Raw genomic sequence first — 20198 nt, forward strand, 5'->3', positions numbered from 1 at the left:
CTTCTCCTTGTGATTTTCCAAAAACGCCATCCCTGCCCCCTTGGGTTGTGGCTTCTTCCTTTAAATACCCTTTCTCCCAGCCTCTCTGGGGTCGAACTCCACTGCCCCTGCGTGGGATATGAGTGTCGACCCCAGTGCACTGGTTCCTATCAATAAACCTCATGTGATTACAGCAAGGATGGTCTTGTGTGAGTTCTTGGGGGGTTGCGTCATCCCGAGACTTGAATGAGGGTCTCCCCGCTCCGAGGGTCTTTCACAGTAAAAAGCGTCTTATAAGAAAAGTTCTTGTTGTCTATAAAAACATATGTTTAATGCTTAAAGTTAACTGTACAAGAGACCAGTAAAATGAATACTTTTCTGGTTAATATCACAGAGAAAGACACCCAGGCAATCACACTGTAGTGTAGTTTCTGTAGCATCTATTTTAAAGTAATTTACTTTGATCTGTAACAAAGTATATTCTGCTCTGTTAAATGTTTCTTTAAAAATACAGGAAAGCAAGCATGTCCTGCCATCATTTGCAAAAAAAGTAATTCCAAAGCAGAGCTTACTTAATTCATTTAGAAAGTAGTCTTTCATGAGTAAAATGGAGGCATGTACTGTGTTTTGTGTTTCATTTGTGTTAAGGTATTTTTCACTCCGCTGTAAAAAATTTTCCGTTCTTTGAAATGTTTCTTTGAAAATACAGGAAAGAAATGACATCCTGCAATCACTGAGGTCGACTGAGCTATCGGAGCTCCCTGTCTCCATCCCTTCTCTAGCACAGTCAGCTTCTTCTCTCTGTGTCTCTGTCTCTGTCCGCCCGCCGCGGAGGGAGGGGCGGTGCTTTGGTTCCGACACCGCCGCCACCAGGGCCACTCCAGTCGCGTCTACTCACGACACAGCCGCGCATGCGCCACCGGCTTCCGGCCCGACTTCCGCCCGGTTATAGCTGCGCCATTCGCCGGCCCGCTCGCGGCTGTGGCGGTCGTGCAGCAGGCAGCGGGCTCCCGAGACCCGCGTCCGTTCCCGCGGGGTCTCACGGAGCCCGCACCCCATCTCTCTTCGTGCACGCGCACCAGCCGCTCCAGCAACCAATGCCAGGCCGGTCCCGGGCCGCGTTCCAAAATGGCCGCGACACGCCACTCAGGTCGCCACTGCCGACGTACCTGCCACGCACCTCGCCGGCTTCACGCCCGACTTCCGCCAGCAGATGCCCCGCTGTTCAAGGGCGAACTCCAAACAAGCATGCGCAGGCGTCGCTGGGTCTGAGGCTCCGATCCCCCGCCCCCACACCAGGCTGATATCATCAAGCCGATTTCCCCGCCCATCGGCAGGACGAGGAGCGGAGGAGCCGGCCGTTTCCCTAGCAACGGGATGCTGCTGCAGCTTTTCTTTCTTTGTCTTTCTCTGTCTCTCTGTCTCAGCCTCGGTCGCGGTGGCGGCTACCGCAAAAGTGGGTGTGGCCGTGGGTTTCCCAGGGCCGCGGGGGAGTCGCGCATCTCTATTCGGACTTTGTCCTATCAGTCAGTCAGTCGGTCAGTCTGTCTGTCCCATAGACTCACAGACACGCCCCGCGTGGGACCGCGCACATTGAATAACGGATGGAACCTAGAGAACTGTCTGTGTTTGCGCCTGTTTGTGTCATTTATGCAAACATGGGGCGGGGCTCATTGCATATGCAGATTAAATGGGCGGGCCTAGTCTCTGAGCCGGGCTTTAGTTAGAGTGCGGGTGCTGGGGAATGGACGAGTCCCAGCTCATTATGCGGAGGCGGGAGTTGGAAGGGACTGAGCATGCAGATGAAAAGCGGTCGTTTCCCTAATGACGTCTGTCAGGGTGGGCGGGCGTCAAGGCCTATGAAGTTGAGGAAGCGGTTCCTGCTGTGGTCTCAGTCAGCCTAAATCGGCCTGAGTCTGACTGGGAATTGTCCAGGACTGGGCCAGTCACAGCTCATTATCCAGAGGTGGGAGGTGGGATGGCCTTTCTGAGTATGCAGATGAGAAGGGGGCACCCCCCTATGATGACTGCCGGGGGGGGGGGTGCTCATTGCTTATGCAGATGAGGCAACCGGCCCTGCTAAGGTCCCACTCAGAGTTAAGTCTGCAACCAGAGTCTGCCTGAGAGTTGTAGGGAAGTGGACAGGTCCCAGCTTATTATACAGAGGCGGGAGGTGGGAGTGACTTTCTGAGTATGCCAGTATGTCACCCCACACCGCCATGACCTTTGTGAGGGTGGGCGGCACTCAGGTCCTGTGCAAATGAGGAACCACCAGTCAGGTTTACCTGAAAGTAAATGAGTGTAAAATAAATGCTTCTCAAACAACAGTTAAATATGCATACCTTAGTGTTTTTCTCAGCAATAATTAGCTTAAGAGAGAATTCCTTATTGTTCTCATATATGACTAGTTAGATATAGGCATTAAGTGTGATTTTTAAGAAGGAAACATTACAGAAGTACTGACATACAGGTTTACAGGGGGGTCAAGTCACTGTCAGAGATAGCAAGACAAGATGACATCAGAGACAACCTGATGGCAAGAGGCAAGCAAAGAAACCTAAGCAACAGAAACCAAGACTACTTAGCATCATCACAGCCCAGTTCTCCCACCAAAACAAATAGTGGATGTCCAAACACACAAGAAAAGCAGGATTTGGTTTTAAAATCATATCTCATGATATGATAGAAGACTTTAAGAAGGAAATGAATAACTACCTTAAAGAAATGCAGGAAAACAAAGGTAAACAAGTAGAGGCACTTAAAGAGGAAACAAAAAAAAAATCCCTGAAAGAATTACAGCAAAACAAAACAAAACAAAACAGGTGAAAGAATTGAACAAAACCATCCAGGATTTAAAAATTGAAATAGAAACAATAAAGAAATCACAAAGGGAAACAACCCTGGAGAAAAGAAAAAGAAAAAAAAAACTAGGAAAGAGATCAGGAGTCATAGACACAAGCATCACTAACAGAATACAAGAGATAGAAGAGAGACTCTCAGGTGCAGAAGATACCATAGAAAACATTGACACAACCATCAAAGATAATGTAAAATGCAAAACGCTCCTAACCCAAAACATCCAAGAAATCCAGGATACAATGAGAAGATCGGACATAAGGATAATAGGTACAGAAGAGAGCGAACACTCCCAAGTTAAAGGGGCAGTAAATATATTCTACAAAATTATAGAAGAAAGCTTCACTAACCTAAAGAGAAGGCCACAAATATACAAGAAGCCTACAGAACTTCAAATAGACTGGACCAGAAAAGAAATTCCTCCCATCACATAAAAGTCAAAACACCAAACATACAAAACAAAGAAATAATATTAAAAGTACTAAGAGGGAAAGGTCAAGTAACATACAAAAGCAGACCTATCAGAATTACACCAGACTTATCACCAGAGACTATAAAAGACAGAAGATCCTGTGCAAATGTAATACAGATCCTAAAAGAACACAAATGCCAGCCCAGGCTACTATATCCAGCAAAACTATCAATTACCATAGATGAAAACCAATATATTCCACGACAAAACTAAATTTTTTTTCTTTTTTTTTTTTCGGAGCTGGACAAAACTAAATTTACACATTATCTTTCTATAAATCCAGCCCTAAAAGGAAAATAATGGAAAACTCCAATACACGGAAGAAAACTACACCTTAGAAAAAGCAAGAAAGTAATCTCCTTGCAACAAAAACAAAAGAGAGACACACAAACAAAATTCCACCACTAACAACAAAAATACCAAGAAACAACAATCACTATTCCTTAATATCTCTTAAAATCAATGGACCCAATCCCCAATAAAAAAGACATAGACTAACAGACTAACTTAACTACATAAAGAGGACCCAGCATTTTTTTTTTTTATTAACTTGAGTATTTCTTATATACATTTCGAGTGTTATTCCCTTTCCCGGTTTCCGGGCAAACATCCCCCTCCCCCCTTCCCTTCCTTATAGGTGTTCCCCTCCCAACCCTCCCCCCATTGCTGCCCTCCCCACAACAGTCTAGTTCACTAGGGGTTCAGTCTTAGCAGGACCCAGGGCTTCCCCTTCCACTGGTGCTCTTACTAGGATATTCATTGCTACCTATGAGGTCAGAGTCCAGGGTCAGTCCATGTATAGTCTTTAGGTAGTGGCTTAGTCCCTGGAAGCTCTGGTTGCTTGGCATTGTTGTACATATGGGGTCTCGAGCCCCTTCAAGCTCTTCCAGTTCTTTCTCTGATTCCTTCAACGGGGGTCCTATTCTCAGTTCAGTGGTTTGCTGCTGGCATTCGCCTCTGTATTTGCTGTATTCTGGCTGTGTCTCTCAGGAGCGATCTACATCCGGCTCCTGTCGGTCTGCACTTCTTTGCTTCATCCATCTTGTCTAATTGGGTGGCTGTATATGTATGGGCCACATGTGGGGCAGGCTCTGAATGGGTGTTCCTTCAGTCTCTGTTTTAATCTTTGCCTCTCTCTTCCCTGCCAAGGGTATGCTTGTTCCCCTTTTAAAGAAGGCGTGAAGCATTCACATTTTGATCATCCGTCTTGAGTTTCATTTGTTCTAGGCATCTAGGGTAATTCAAGCATTTGGGCTAATAGCCACTTATCAATGAGTGCATACCATGTATGTCTTTCTGTGATTGGGTTAGCTCACTCAGGATGATATTTTCCAGTTCCAACCATTTGCCTACGAAAGGACCCAGCATTTTATTGCATACAGGAAACACATCTCAGTCACAAAGACAGACACTACCTCAGAGTAAAAGGCTAGAAAACAATTTTCCAAGCAAATGGTCCCAAGAAACAAGCTGGAGTAGACATTCTAATATCCAATAAAATCAGCTTTCAACCAAAACTTATCAAAAAAGATAAGGAAGGACACCTCACATCAAAGGAAAAAAATCCACACAATGAACTCTCAATCCTGAATATCTATGCTCCAAATGCAAGGGTGCCTACATTGATAAAAGAAAACTTACTAAAGCTTAAAGCACACATTGCACCTTACACAATAATAGTGGGAGACTTCAACACACCACACTCATCAATGTACAGAGCATGGAAACAAAAACTAAAAAGAGACATAGGGAAACTAACAGAAGTTATGGAACAAATGGATTTAAAAAATATAGAACATTTCATCCTAAAACAAAAGAATATACCTTTTTCTCAGCACCTCATGGTACCTCCAAAATTGACCATATAATTGGTCACAAAACAGGCATCAACAAATACAAGATGATTGAAACAATCTCATGCAACCTATCAGATCTCACGGAGAAGGCTGGTCTTCAATAACAACAATAAATACAGAATTCCCATATATACATGGGAGTTGAACGACGTTCCTCTCAATGATTACTTGGTCATGGGAGAAATAAAGAAATTAAAGATAATTTAGAATTTAATGAAAATGAAGGCCCAAAATACCAAAACTTATGGGATATAATGAAAGCAGTGCTAAGCGGAAAATTCATAGCTCCAAGTACCTCCAAAAAGAAAGAGAGAGCATACATTAGCAGCTTGACAGCACACCTGAAAGCTCTAGACCAAAAAGAAGCAAATACACCCAAGAGGAGTAGAAGACAAGAAATAATCAAACTCAGAGCTGAAATCAACCAAGTAGAAACAAAAAGGACTACACAGAAAATCAGCAAAACCTGGAGCTGATTCTTTGAGAAAATCAACAAGATATGTAAACTCTTAGCCAGACTAACCAGAAGGCATAGAGACAGTATCCAAATTAACTAAATCAGAAATGAAAGGGGAGACATAAGAACAGAATCTGAGGAAATAAAAAAAAAAACAAACCATCAGATCCTTCCACAAAAGCCTATATTCAACAAAACTGGAAATGTGGAGGAAATGGAAAATTTTTCTTGAGAGACACCAGGTACCAAAGTTAAATCTGGATCAGATAAACCAACTAAAAAGTCTCATAATTCCTAAAGAAATAGAAGCAGTTATGAAAAGTGTCCCAACCAAAAAAAAAAAAAAAAAAAAAAACCCAGGATCAGATGTGCTTAGTGCAGAATTCTATCAGACCTTCATAGAAGACCTCATACCAATACTATCCAAACTATTCCACAAAATAGAAACCAAAGGAGCACCACCCAATTCCTTCTAGGAAGGAATTGTGCTTATATGTAAACGATGCAAAGACCCAACAAAGAAAGAGAACTTCAGGCCAATTTCCCTTATGAATATTGACACAGAAAGACTGAATAAAATTCTCACAAATCAAATCCAAGAACACATCAAAATGACCATCCATCATGATCAAGTATGCTTCATCCCGGGATGTAGGGGTGGTTCAATATATGGATATCCACCAATGTAATCCACTATGTAAACAAACTCAAAGAGGAAAAAAAAACCCACATGATCATTTCATTAGATGCTGAGAAAGCATTTGACAAAATTCAACACCCCTTCGTGATAAAAGTCTTGGAAAGATCAGAAATTCAAGGCCCACATCTAAACATAGTAAAAGCCATATACAGAAAACCAGTAGCCAACATCAAACTAAATGGAGAGAAACTTGAAGCAATCAAACTAAAATTAGGGACTAGACAAGGCTGCACACTCTCTCCCTACTTATTCAATATAGTTCTTGAAGGTTCTAGCCAAAGCAATCAGACAACAAAAGGAGTTCAAAGGGATACAAATTGGAAAGGAAGAAGTCAAAAGATCACTATTTGCAGATGACATGATAATATATTTAAATTACCCCAAAAGTTCCACCAGAGAACACCTAAACCTAATAAACAACTTAAACAAAGTGGCTGGATATAAAATTAACTCAAACAAATCAGTAGCCTTCCTCTACTCAAAGGATAAACAGGCTGAGAAAGAAATTAGGGAAATGACACCCTTCACAATAGTCCCAAATAACATAAAATACCTGGGTATGACTCTAACCAAGCAAGTGAAAGATCTGTATGACAAGAACTTCAAGTCTCTGAAGAAAGAAATCGAAGAATTCAGAAGATGGAAAGATCTCCCATGCTCATGGATTGGCAGGATTAATATAGTAAAAATGGCCATTTTGCCAAAAGCAATCTACAGACTCAATGCAATCCCCATCAAAATTCCAGCTCAATTCTTCATACAGTTAGAATGAGGAATTTACAAATTCATTTGGAAGAACAAAAAAATCCAGAATAGCAAAAACTATCCTCAAAAATAAAAGAACTGGGAGAATCATCATCCCTGACCTCAAGCTGTATTACAGAGCATTAGTGATAAAAACTGTATGGTATTTGTACAGAGACAGGAAGGTAGAACAATGGAATAGAATTGAAGACCAGAAATGAACCCACACACTTATGGTTACTTGATCTTTGACAAAGAAGCTAAAACCATCCAGTGGGAAAAAGATAGCATTTTCAACAAATGGTGCCGGTTCAACTGGAGGTCAGCATGTAGAAGAATGCAGATCGATTCATGCTTATCACCCTGTACAAAGCTTAAGTCTCAGTGGATCAAGGACCTCCACATAAAACCAGATACATTCAAACTAATAGAAGAAAAAGTGGGAAAGAGCCTTGAACACATGGTCACTGAGGAAAATTTCCTGAACAAAACACCAATGGCTTATGCTCTAAGATCAAGAATTGACAAATGGGACCTCATAAAATTGAAAAGCTTCTGTAAGGCAAAGGACACTGTCATTAGGACAAAACAGCAACCAACAGATTGGGGAAAGATCTTTACCAATCCTACATCTGATAGAGGGCTAATATCCAATATATACAAAGAACTCAAGAAGTTAGACTCCAAAGAGCCAAATAAACCCATTTAAAATGGGGTACAGAGCTAAACAAAGAGTTCTCAGCTGAGGAATATCAAATGGCTGAGAAGCACCTAAAGCAATGTTCAACATCCTTAGTTATCAGGGAAATGCAAATCAAAACAACCCTGAGATTCCACCTCACACCAGTCAGAATGGCTAAGATAAAATACTCAGGTGATAACAGATGCTGGCAAGGATATGGAGAAAGAGGAACATTCCTCCATTGCTAGTGGAATTGCAAGCTGGTACAACCACTCTGGAAATCAGTCTGGAGATTCCTAAGAAAATTGGACATTGAACTACCTGAAGACCCAGCTAGATAGAGATACATACAGGGATATATGTGTATATGTGTGTATATATATATATATATTATACACAACTCCTAGGCATATACCCAAAAGATGCCCCAACATACAACAAAGACACATGCTCCACTATGTTCATAGCAGCCTTATTTATAATAGCCAGAAGCTGGAAGGAACTCAGATGCTCTTCAACAGAGGCATGGATACAGAAAATGTGATACATCAAAAACAACAACTTCATGAAATTCATAGACAAATGGATGGAACTAGAAAATATCCTGAGAAAGGTAGCCCAATCTCTCTCTCTCTCTCTCTCTCTCTCTCACACACACACACACACACACACACACACACACACACACACACACACACATACACACACACACACACCACGCACACGGTATGCACTTGCTGATAAGTGAATAGTAGCCCAAAACCTCGAATTACCCAAGATACAATCCACAGACCACATGAAGCTCAAAAAGTTGGAAGACCAAAGAGTGGCTACTTCAATCTTTCTTAAAAGGGAGAAGAAAATATTCACAGGAGGAAATACAGAGACAAAGTATGGAGAAGAGACCAAGGGAAAGGTCATCCAGAGATGGCCCCACCAGGGATCCATCCCATATACTGTCACCAAACCCAGACAATATTGTAGATGCCAAGAAGTGCATACTGACAGCAGCCTGATAGAGCTGTCTCTTGAGAGGCTCTGCCAGAGCCTGAGAAATAGGTGCTCGCAGCCACCAACTCACTCAACTGAGAATGTGGTCCCTAATGGTGGAGTTAGAGAAAGAACTGAAGGAGCGGGTTTTGCAAATCCTTAGGAAGAACAATAATATCAACCAACCAAACCCCCTGTGAGCTTCCAGAGACAACCAAAGAGTCCACATGGAAGGAACCATGGCTCCAGCCACATTTGTAGTAGAGGATGGCCTTATTTGAGCGTCAATGAGAGGAGAGGCCCTTGGCCCTGTGAAGGCTCAATGCCTCCTGTAGGGGGAAGCCAGGTCAGTGAGATTGGAGGAAGGGAGTGGGAGGATGGGGGAATACTCTCATAAAGGCAGGGGAAGGGCTGAAAGGGATAGGGGGACTCCAGACTGGAAATTGGGAAAGGGATAACATTTGAAATGTAAGTAAAGAAAATATCCATTAAAAACAGAAATAATCTTCCAATGAACATTTTGGTGCATAAATTTGTCTTTATGTGAAATTTCTTTCAAAACTCACAGAAATGTCATTACTGCTATTTTTAAGGTTCATGATGCATATTTGAGGTGTTTTAATTATAATCATTCTCAGCGCATCAGCAGAATAGCTACATGACACCCTGTCCAGGACTAGCCATTTTCACTACTTTTCTTTGTCACACACACACTTGTGGCTGGCTTAATCTCTCAATTATTTGAGGGGAAATCCCCATTTTATCTTTATGTCCTGCCCCAAACACTCTTTTACTGTGTGTACATTAGGGCTACTATAGAAAAATGTCATAGACTAGATAGCTTACAAACGACAGAAATTCCTCACAGTCTGGAAGGTGAAATTTAAAATCAAGGCACTGACATGTTGTGGACTCAGGGTTGGGGGGATGCTTTTTTGTTTTTAGTTGACGGCCTGGATCCCCTTTTATACAGATTCAAATACTATTCATGAGGCCTGTGATGTTTTAATGCCAACTTGCTACAAGTCATAATCACTTCAGTAGAGAGACAGTCGTAACTGCCTCAACTGACGTGAGCAGACACATCCCAAATGTGGGGAGCACCTTCTAGAAGCAGCCCAGATTAAAAGGCAAGGCAGAAGGAAAAGGACTTACTTTTTTGCCCCCATGGTCTTTCCTCTTGTTTTTGAGTTGATTTCTCCCATTGCTGTGGCTGATTCCTCCACTGATTCCAGAAACGGCATTTCCAGGATTCTGTTGTGTAATAAAGATCATCAACTTGTAGAAACCTTCCAGGTTCCCAGGGCTAGATTTGAACTGCTGAAGTACACGTCCTCGGGGACTGGGCAACTACAGGGTTCATGGCCGTTCTGGTGTGAGACATCCATTGTGGAATTATTATGATGGCCAAGGCACCCAGCTTTAAGACCAGAAGCAACAATTGGTTCTCAGCCACTCAAACATGAGACAACTGTTGTTACTATTTCAGAGTAAGATGATTTGATAAAATCTTTATATATATATATATATATATATATATGCTGTATACACACACACACACACACACACACACACACACACACACACATTCATCCTATCAGTCTGTTTCCTAGAACCCTGACTCATTCGATGCTATGGAGACTTATTTAAAATTCCATCCATAATACCATTGCATAAAGAGATAGGTTTCAACCTATGAATATTGGTAGGGTACGACAATTTAGATCACGATACTAATTCACTCTCTTATTCCCTCCAATCTCTACAGAAACACACACACGCACGCACGCAAGCACACGCACATTATACACACAGAGAACAAATAGCAGCAGAAATGCTGATATGGCATAGAGTATGGTTTCCAGGGTAAAGTCTGTACCTGTAACCACCACCAACATCAGCACTTAGAAACTTATTAGTGATACATATGTTCAAGTCCTTTCAGAGATCTGCCTAATCATATGCTCAGAAGAACTGATGTCGCTATCCAAAATTTAAAATACTCTGCTGATTCAGATTCACAAGCGAGTTCAGGAAGTCTGGCCAAGAGCAGGGTAAGATAAATACCATGGTCCAAATACCAAGCCTGCCCACATATTATATGTGGATGTTTTTGAACCACTGTGGTAATAGTTTTGATAAACACATTGGGTCTCATAGAACATAAACATTTACTGCATAAAATATTTGCAAGCACGTATTCTGTAGAATGGAGGCTCCTTTAGGTTACATGTTTCCTTACTATTGGAGGTGCAAAGAATATCTTGAGAATTTACACTTCGACCAGTGTGATTTGATCAAATGTCTGTGAAGTTGTAAATTCAATTAAATATATTAATGTGAGTTCTATTAATGATGAAATTTTGTAGACGATATATGTTGGCTATCCTTTTTTTCCCCAAAGCTTGCTTTATTTATTTATTTATTTATTTATTTATTTATTTATTTATTTATTTATTTATTTATTTATTTTTGGTTCTTTTTTTCGGAGCTGGGGACCGAACCCAGGGCCTTGCGCTTCCTAGGTAAGCGCTCTACCACTGAGCTAAATCCCCAGCCCCTACTTATTTATTTTATAAGAGAACACTGTCGCTGTCTTCAGCCACACCAAAAGAGGGTATCAGATCCATATTACAGATGATTGTGAGCCACCATGTGGTTGCTGGGAATTGAACTTAGGACCTCTGGAAGAGCAGTCAGTGCTCTTAACTGTTAAGTCATCTCTCCAGCCCATGTTGAATATTCTTACATACTCATTCTGTTTCAGAAACTAACATTAGATAAACTATTCTTAAAAATGAAAATAAATCACAGAGATTTTATCTAGCACTGAGACAAAATAAATCTAAAGGGTTCCACCTGCTGGTAGAAATAAAAAATTACTCTAAAATAAAATGCATTTAAGGGATTGTCTAGTTAACCCAGAATTGCTCCTGTCTAAAGAAAATACAGCAACAAAGAATGGAGCAAAGACTGAAGGAAAGACCATCCAGAGACTGCCCCAATTGGGGATCCATCCGACATGCAGCCACCAAACCCAGACATTATTGCTGATGCCAAGAAGTGCTTGCTCACAGGAGCCTGATACAACTGTCTCCTGAGAGGCTCTGCCAGAGCCTGACCAATACAGATGTGGATGCTCGAAGCCAGCCATCGGACTGATCACAGGGACCCCAATGAAGGAGTAAGGGGAAGGACTGAGGGAGCTGAAGGGGCCTTATCTGGCATCAATGGGAGGAGAGGCCCTTGGTCCTATGAACGCTTGATGCCCCAGTGTAGAGGAATGCTAGGGTGAGGCAGGAGTGGGTGGGTGGGTGGGGGAGCACCCTCATAGAAGCAGGGTAAGAGGGGATGAGATAGGGGATTTGCAGAGAGGAAACCAGGAAAGAGGATAACATTTGAAATGTAAATAAATAAAATATTCATTAAAAAATGATGTCTTTTCCAAGTTATGTCTTAGCCATCCCCAATCACTAACATGCTTAGCAGACTGCTGGCATTGCAGGTCATTCCCCATGGCTGCATGCTCACCGACAACTTCAAGAGGTAGAAATATATATTTCTCTCTCCAAGTTCCGAGACACAGTCTGAAGCAAGATACAAAAATGAGCATCTTTGCACTCAACCCTCCCTCCCTATTACGACACCCAAACCAGCTACAATAGATTTTTTTTTTGGTTCTTTTTTTCAGAGCTGGGGACCGAACTCAGGGCCTTGCGCTTCCTAGGCAAGCGCTCTACCACTGAGCTAAATCCCCAACCCCGCTACAATAGATTCTTGCAGTAACCTTTTATTTCCTTGAAGTCTTCCTAGCTCTGTATAACAAGAATCTGCCATTGGATGTTCTTCAGGAAAGCACCCAATTTTGTTGGTATTCCCCAAAATAAAACCACAAATACAAATAAAAGCTTCTGAAAAAGGGGACGGTGTGGAACAACACATTCTTAACACTGATAAGACTAGCAGGTTTTACAACAGCAGATGATGTCTGAGTTGATAAGAATCTTTCAACCAGAGATCCCCTGGAAGCTGACATTTATTTTCCTAGAGGAGGAGCAACAGTTCAATGTACTAACTTGGAGCTGGCTGTGTCTTCACAGAGCAGAGCTATGAACAACAATTATCAGCTCCCATGCTGAATTCAGATATATCAATGCTTTAGCCAATGAACTGGAAGTGAGGGGAGTGCTGTTTCATGTCCACACACAGATTCCAGAGCCACAGTATTATGTACGCTTCTTGCTTTTCCATCAAACACATAGTCAGTCACCAATATGTTAGTCTTTGGCTACTCAAAATTGTGGTTTGAGTAGGAATGGCACCTATAGACTCATGTGTTTGAATGCTTGGTCCATAGGGAAAGGCTGTACTGGAGATGTGGTCTTGTTGGAGTATGTGTAGCTTTGGACAAAGTGTGCTACTGTGTGGGTGGGCTTTAGGGTCTCCTATGTTCAAGCTATGTCCAGTGATAATCTTCTTCTGCTGCTTGCAGACCAAGATGTAGAACTCTCAGGTCCTTTTCCAGAACCATGCCTGCCTGCACTCTGCCATGGAAATAATAGACTAAATTTCTAAAACTGTAAGCCAGCAAGTCAGCCCCAATTAAATGTTTTCTTTGGTAAGAGTTAGAATGGTCATATTGTATCTTCACTTCACAGCAATGAAAAACCAAACTAAGACAAAAGTCAGGGCCTAAACAGAAAATACGGAAGTGGTGCAATGATCAATGTGGCAGAGGGAGGTAACAATTGGTGAGTCAAAGATTTGAGAGATAGTTTTCTCTACAACACAGTCTAACTTCTACAGGTACACCTTAACCAAAACCTCCTGTTGGCTTTGATATATGTTAGCAGTAGAGAGGATATACAGCGAGGTAGCCAACACAGTTTGCTGATAGAGTAAAGTAGAGTGACAGCATGAGGAGATAAGATTTGGGATCTGAGAAAAAACATGATGTTCCTAGGGACTGATAATAGGAATGATGCTGGAAGACAAAAACACGGGGGGAAACTGACAGTTCAGTTTCAGTTCTGAACGTACAAAGGTTAATATTTTCATCTGGTATCCAAGTGGAGATAACCAATAGTCAACTGACATTTTGAAGATAAGACCAAGTAGAGACGAGTTTTGGTATGTTCAGGATAGTGCTGGGAGCCATGCAGCCAAATTTCAACACCAGAGACTAAATCTCAGAGCTTGCAGGATTCAGAGGTCACAAGAAAAGGACACATTAGAAGAGGAAACTAAAGCAAGGAAGTAGGCAGACACCAGGAAACAGGGTTGTTCTGATGGCCAGTGAATGAAAGCCTTCCAGAGTAAAAGCGGGGATCAGCTTGGGTCCAGCCTGGACATGAGTCAGAGGTCATCAAGGCCTAGGGATGCCTGGTAGGGGAATAAGAAACCACAACGATTGAAGCTGACAGGCTTGTTCATGCAGGGAGAGCTTCTGAACTCGGGAGTCAGAGTTCTCCATAGATTTGATTCAGCCCAAGTCTTTTATTGAAATCATACAAGGAAGTTGGGTTACAAAATTCATAGGGGTGGATGAGTAAATGCTTCTCTACTCTTCTGTGCCTACAGTTTCTTGTGATCCAGAGTAGTACAGAACAGAAAAAAAAAGGAACTATAAAATCTCAAACATAAAGGTTTTATAGCAAGCACAATTGTTTTATATCACCAACCACAAGTCTCTGGTGAGGGTCGGGGGCAGCAGTATTTTGGTTACAAAGTCAACGTCTTTCAGACATGTGGGAGACAGTATGGTTTCATAAAAGGGCAGACATGAGATCACACTGCTAACCCTGCAGTCTTTACAGTCCCATGGCAATGTGCTCCAAGGTGATCTTAAAAATATAGCAAAGAGCACTTCCCTTTGTCAATATCCCTTCCTAGTACTGGGTTCCATCCCCTAATCTCACAAGATTTCTAATCTGGGTCAAACATCCAGGACCCAATCTACAAACACATCCTCACTTAACCTGTGTGGAGAATTCCTAGAGGAGCTGACACCATCATCCCTGAACCCAAGGAACCCATTGCTGAATTTCTGGGAAATATCTGTATATAATTCCATCCTCAGTTTTGTAGTAAAAAAAAAAATCCTGTTTTTATTATACTGACTAAGACTGGGGGACCAGCTGCAGATTTTCTCATCTCTGCCTGTGGCTCTAGGTTACTTTCATTTCCACCTCGAGCAAGTGACCCTAACATAGCCAACTTTCCCAAGATGTTTTAACTATGGCCATGTCCAATTCAACATTGGGTGCAATTTCCCCAAATTTGTAGAGCGTCCTCTAGTTAAACATCTAGTCCCTGGATATCAAGTGGGCTCCTACTAGGTCTTGCCAGGTCACCAAATACCAGTTTAATCAAGGAAGGAGGAAAGAGAAGGAACAGTAAATAGATAGGAAGAATGATATATAATAAGAATAGTTGCAGAAATGACATCTCGAGGTGCTTGCACCAAAAAAGCAGACCCTGAGGCCTCTGAGTACTCGAAAAGCCAGAAGATCCAGGGCAGATGTCATATAAACCCTAAGAGAGCAAAAATGTCAGCCCAGGCTACTACACCCAGCAAAACTCTCAATTACCATAGATGGAGAAACCAAGATATTCCATGACAAAACCAAATTTAAACACCATCTTTCCACAAATTCAGCCCTACAAAAGATAATGGATGGAAAATTACAACACAAAGAGGGAAATTACACCAAAGAAAAAGCAAGAAATAAATCTTCTTACAACGAACTCAAAAGAAGAGAGCCATACAAACATAATTCCACCTCTAACAACACAAATAACAGGAAGCAACAATGATTGGTCAACCTACAGATTGGGAACAATCTAATAGAGGGATAGAGGGCTAATAACTAATATATACAAATAACTCAAGAAGTCAGACTCCAGAGAACCAAGCAACCCCTTTAAAAATGGGGTACAGAGCTAAACAAAGAATTCTCAACTGAGGATTATTAAACAGAAAAGAGGCACCTAAAGAAATGTTCAACATCCTTAGTCATCAGGGAAATGTAAATCAAAACAACCCTGAGATTCCACCTCACACCAGTCAGAATGGCTAAGATCGAATATTCAGGTGACAGCAGATGCTGGTGAGGATGTGGAGAAAGAGGAACACTCCTCCATTGCTGGTGGGATTGTAAGCTGGTACAATCACTCTGGAAATCAGTCTGGAGGTTCCTCAAAAATTGGACATAGCAGGGTTGGGGATTTAGCTCAGTGGTAGAGCGCTTGCCTAGCAAGCGCAAGGCCCTGGGTTCGGTCCTCAGCTCAAAAAAAAAAAAAATTTGGACATAGCACTGCCTGAGGACCCAGGTATACCACTCCTGGGCATATACCCAAAAAATGCTCCAACATATAACAAAGACACGTGCTCCACTATGTTCATAGCAGCCTTATTTATAATAGCCAGAAGGTGAAAAGAACCCAGATGTCCCTCAACAGAGGAATGGATACAGAAAATGTGGTACATCTACACAATGGAGTACTACTCAGCTATTAAAAACAATGACTTCAGGGTTGGGGATTTAGCTCAGTGGTAGAGCGCTTGCCTAGCAAGCGCAAGGCCCTGGGTTCAGCCCCCAGCTCTGAAAAAAAGAAAAGAAAAACAAACAAACAAACAAACAAAAAAAACCAATGACTTCATGAAATTCACGGGCAAACGGATGGAACTAGAAAATCTCATCCTGAGTGAGGCAACCCAGTTACAAAAGAACACACATGGTGGATATTTGGGAAAAAGTTAGGAATACCCAGGATACAACTCACAGACCATATGAAGCTGAAGAAAAAAAAAAGACTAAAGTGTGGATGCTTCAGTCCTACTTAGAAGAGGGAACAAAATAATCACAGGAGGTACAGGGAGGGAGGGAGGGAGGAACCTGGGAGGGAGAGATGCGGGGGAGGTAAATGGTGATCAGGTGTTGGAAGAAACAGGGGAGATGTACAGAGGGTCAGGAAATTGAATGGAGATGTGTAGCAGTAGGGGATGGGGACCTGGGGGTAGTCACTAGAAAGTCCCAGATGCCAGAAATCAAGAGTCTCCCAGGATACAAGAGGGATGACATTAGTTGAAATACTCAACAAAGAGGCGAGAGAACCTGTAGAGACCATATCCAGAGGTTAGGCAAGGCTCCTGGTCGAGGGTCGGGGCCACACACCCATCTTGATCCTGTCTAAAAAAAATGCAGGGATAAAAAATGGAACAGAGATTGAAAAAAGGGCCATCCAGAGACTGCCCCACCTAGGGATCCATCTCATCATCAGACACCAAACTCAGACACTTGCTGATGCCAAGAAGTGCTTGCTGACAGGAGTCTGGTATGGCTGTCCCCTGAGAGGCTCTGCCAGAGTCTGCCCAATGCAGATGAGGATGCTTGCAGTCAAGCATCAGACTGAGCACAGGACCCCAATGGAAGAGTCAGGGGAAGGAGTGAAGGAGCTGAAGGGGTTTGCAACCCCATAGGAAGAACAACAAAATCAACCAACCAGATCCCCCAGAGCTCCCAGGGACTAAACCACCAACTAGAGTACACATGGTGTGACCTATGGCTCCAGCTGAATGTGTAGTAGAGGACTGCCTTATCTGACATCAAAGGAGTGAAGACACGGTCAGTGGAGGCTCCATGTCCCAGTGTAGGGGAATGCTATGGAGGTGAGCTGAGAGTGGGTGGGTGGGGATTCCCTCATAAAAGCAGGGAGTAAGGGGGATAGGATAGGGTGTTTTCAGAGAGGAAACCTGGCAGGTGCATAACTTTTAAAATATAAATAAAATAACCAATAAAAACTTCAATCAAGGATAAATTAAATTTTTTTCAGATAAAGTCTGGTTTGTATATCTCAGTGTGGCCTCCAATTCAAAATCCTTTTGCTTCTACCTTCTAGGAGCTATGATTACAGGTGCCACAGCCAGGGGCCATATCAAATAAATGTTAGGCCTTCGAAATACCTCAGGATCTTTATGTGGAGGAAGAGCCGGGGAAGGAGCAGGAAAGCGCAGCAGCATGCAGTGCTTTGTTGTGCTTTGTATTTAATTGTCGCCATATTATTAAATCCACGTGGTCTCCAATTTAGACAAAGATTATAGCAAAAGACAGCATTTATCATGAGTGGTTCAAAAGATGGGAGTAACTGTGCTTCCAGATGCTGCTCAAGTCACCTTTGAGGCAAGTCATGTAATACTTCTATATCCCACTTTTGGTCCATAAAAGGCAGCAGCTGATGGCTCTGATTTCATAAGAGACATACACATGGGGATCTTACACTTGTAAGTAGAACAGCTTGTTATGAATGGAAATATAGCTAATTCACATCAAACATCTTTGTAAAAGCTGCCTTTTCTTTCCTCCCCTCTCTCCCCTGTCCCTTCCCTTTTCATTTTAATCTTAAAATTTACTCATTGTTTCTATCAACTTTGTAATTGTAAGATAACTTAATCTAAAAGAATAATTAATATTCTGATCCCAAGAAATTCTTTCAAGTTACAACTTAATGCATTTTATTTTCTTATGTATTAATAAGAGATATTTTATATCATATAAATACAATAAGAGATGCATTTATAATGGAAGGTCACAGCTTGAAAATGTAAATCATACCAGGATCAAAGTCTGAAAGTGGTTATGGAATGAAAATACCAAATGAAAATAGATATAGAATGGTTGACTTTCAGTGTTTGGGTGTTTTATAAATAAAGAATGTTAGGCATTAAAGAATACTGTTCAACTGGCTTTATAGATATAAAGAGTGCTAGTATATAAGTATACCAGAAATAATGTTCATTTATATCTCCAAGGCTGTAATATAGTATCAGATGTCACCTACAACTGTAGAAAAGGAAACTTAATTTTTTTTTTTAAAATGTGGGAGACACCACAAGAAACTTGAAAATCATTTTTTTAATCCTGTGGCTCTGTTGTATAATAAACAGTTCTATTCTAGGCAGTCACCCCATAGGCATTCATATGCTGACAGGTGGGCACAACACAGTAGGGTAAAAAGTACTGCAGGCAAACCATGAAAAAAGAACTTAGCTTCAGCAGTGCCTTATTTTGTAACCTATGGCCATCAGAGTCATTTTCTCATTGTGAAATAAAGCGGTGGGGTCATGGTCAGGTGAAGCTGCAAATCAATGCATTCTGCCACTGCACGTTCAATACTGAACATCTCTGGAGAGTTTGCCGTTTTTTTCCTTTATTGTTGAAGTGTTTTCCAATTCTTAATGAAACAGAATTAGGTATAAAGAAATCATTAACCTTGTTCCTTTACCCCACCACCAAGAATTATACTCTTCTAACCTTAAAGAATGGAAAAGAAGAGGATCATCAGGAATTACTGCAGACACTAGAGCAAGTCAATGGGAATGAGGAGTCAATGGAAAGGCTACGGTTTGAGAAAATGGCATACAAGGGATTCTGTGAACTTGCCTCTTAAACTGGAGACCATAGAAATGCACAGTGCCTTTGACTGAATAGGAAAAAAGTTATTTTCATCCCCCAAATTTTAGGCGACCTTTGTTACTGGTTAATCTGTGTAGTTTAGATATATTCAAATGTCATTTATGATTGCTTCCCAATTTAAAAATCACATTACTTTTTTTAGACTTGATGATGGTTCTGTTATTTAAAAAAGAGAAGATATGTTATTTAAATATGTGAATGAAATACAACTGAGTTTTTATAACTATTTCAACCTGTACCTCCTGTATAATCATAAAGATTTCATCTTATGAATTTAAAAACATCGCTGTGAGAAGCCTCTTGAGTTTGTTGATGGGACAATTAAGATTACCCTGGACGCCTTCTGGCTGCTGGGACGTTGGGAGTGAACACAGGAGTTGCTTTCACTAAACAATTACCACACTTATGGCTAGGGTTCTGTGCTCAAGTGCTTCAGAGGCCTCCAGGCAGACTGCAGACTGTGAATAAAGGTGCAGAATCTCCCATTGGTACAGAGTTGATTTGTCACAAATTTATCCCACCAAGAAGTCCAGATAAAGTGTTTCAGCCTAGATCTTAAGATCATAAAAAAAAATTCAGTGGAAAACCCCAGAGCCCTCATAAACTGCACATTGTTACAAGAATAAGAAGTGCAAAGAGGTGTCCGTATTGGGGGGAAAATGCGTTCAAGATGCTTGGACTACAGAAGCACACAGCCCTCAAATTCACACGAACATACCTCAGTGAATGCAAATCTCAAAGTGGTTAAAAACTTGATACATATCCAGTCCCTGAAGCTGCCACAGGGACTTCCTACAGAACAGACCATGTCCAGCACATGTTTCAAGAGCATTGGGTAAGTACTCATGCAGTGGCATCTGAAGCCTATGTAGGAAGCAAAGTTCTGATGCCACATAGCTTCAGCTCACAAATGCAGTTACTGAGGAAACCTTTTCCATTACCCTGGGCGGTATAGGGACAGCCAGCTCATACAGAGACCACAGAAAG

General features: G+C 41.7%; 1 pseudogene; it reads left to right on the forward strand.

Moving 5' to 3' along the window:
- Window positions 1-1356: 1356 nt before the first annotated feature.
- On the forward strand, window positions 1357-20098 carry Mrpl30-ps7 (mitochondrial ribosomal protein L30, pseudogene 7; annotated as a pseudogene).
- The last annotated feature ends 100 nt before the right edge of the window (window positions 20099-20198 follow it).

The sequence above is a fragment of the Rattus norvegicus genome, chromosome 9 (assembly GCF_036323735.1).
Source record: "Rattus norvegicus strain BN/NHsdMcwi chromosome 9, GRCr8, whole genome shotgun sequence".
Classification (NCBI taxonomy): domain Eukaryota; kingdom Metazoa; phylum Chordata; class Mammalia; order Rodentia; family Muridae; genus Rattus; species Rattus norvegicus.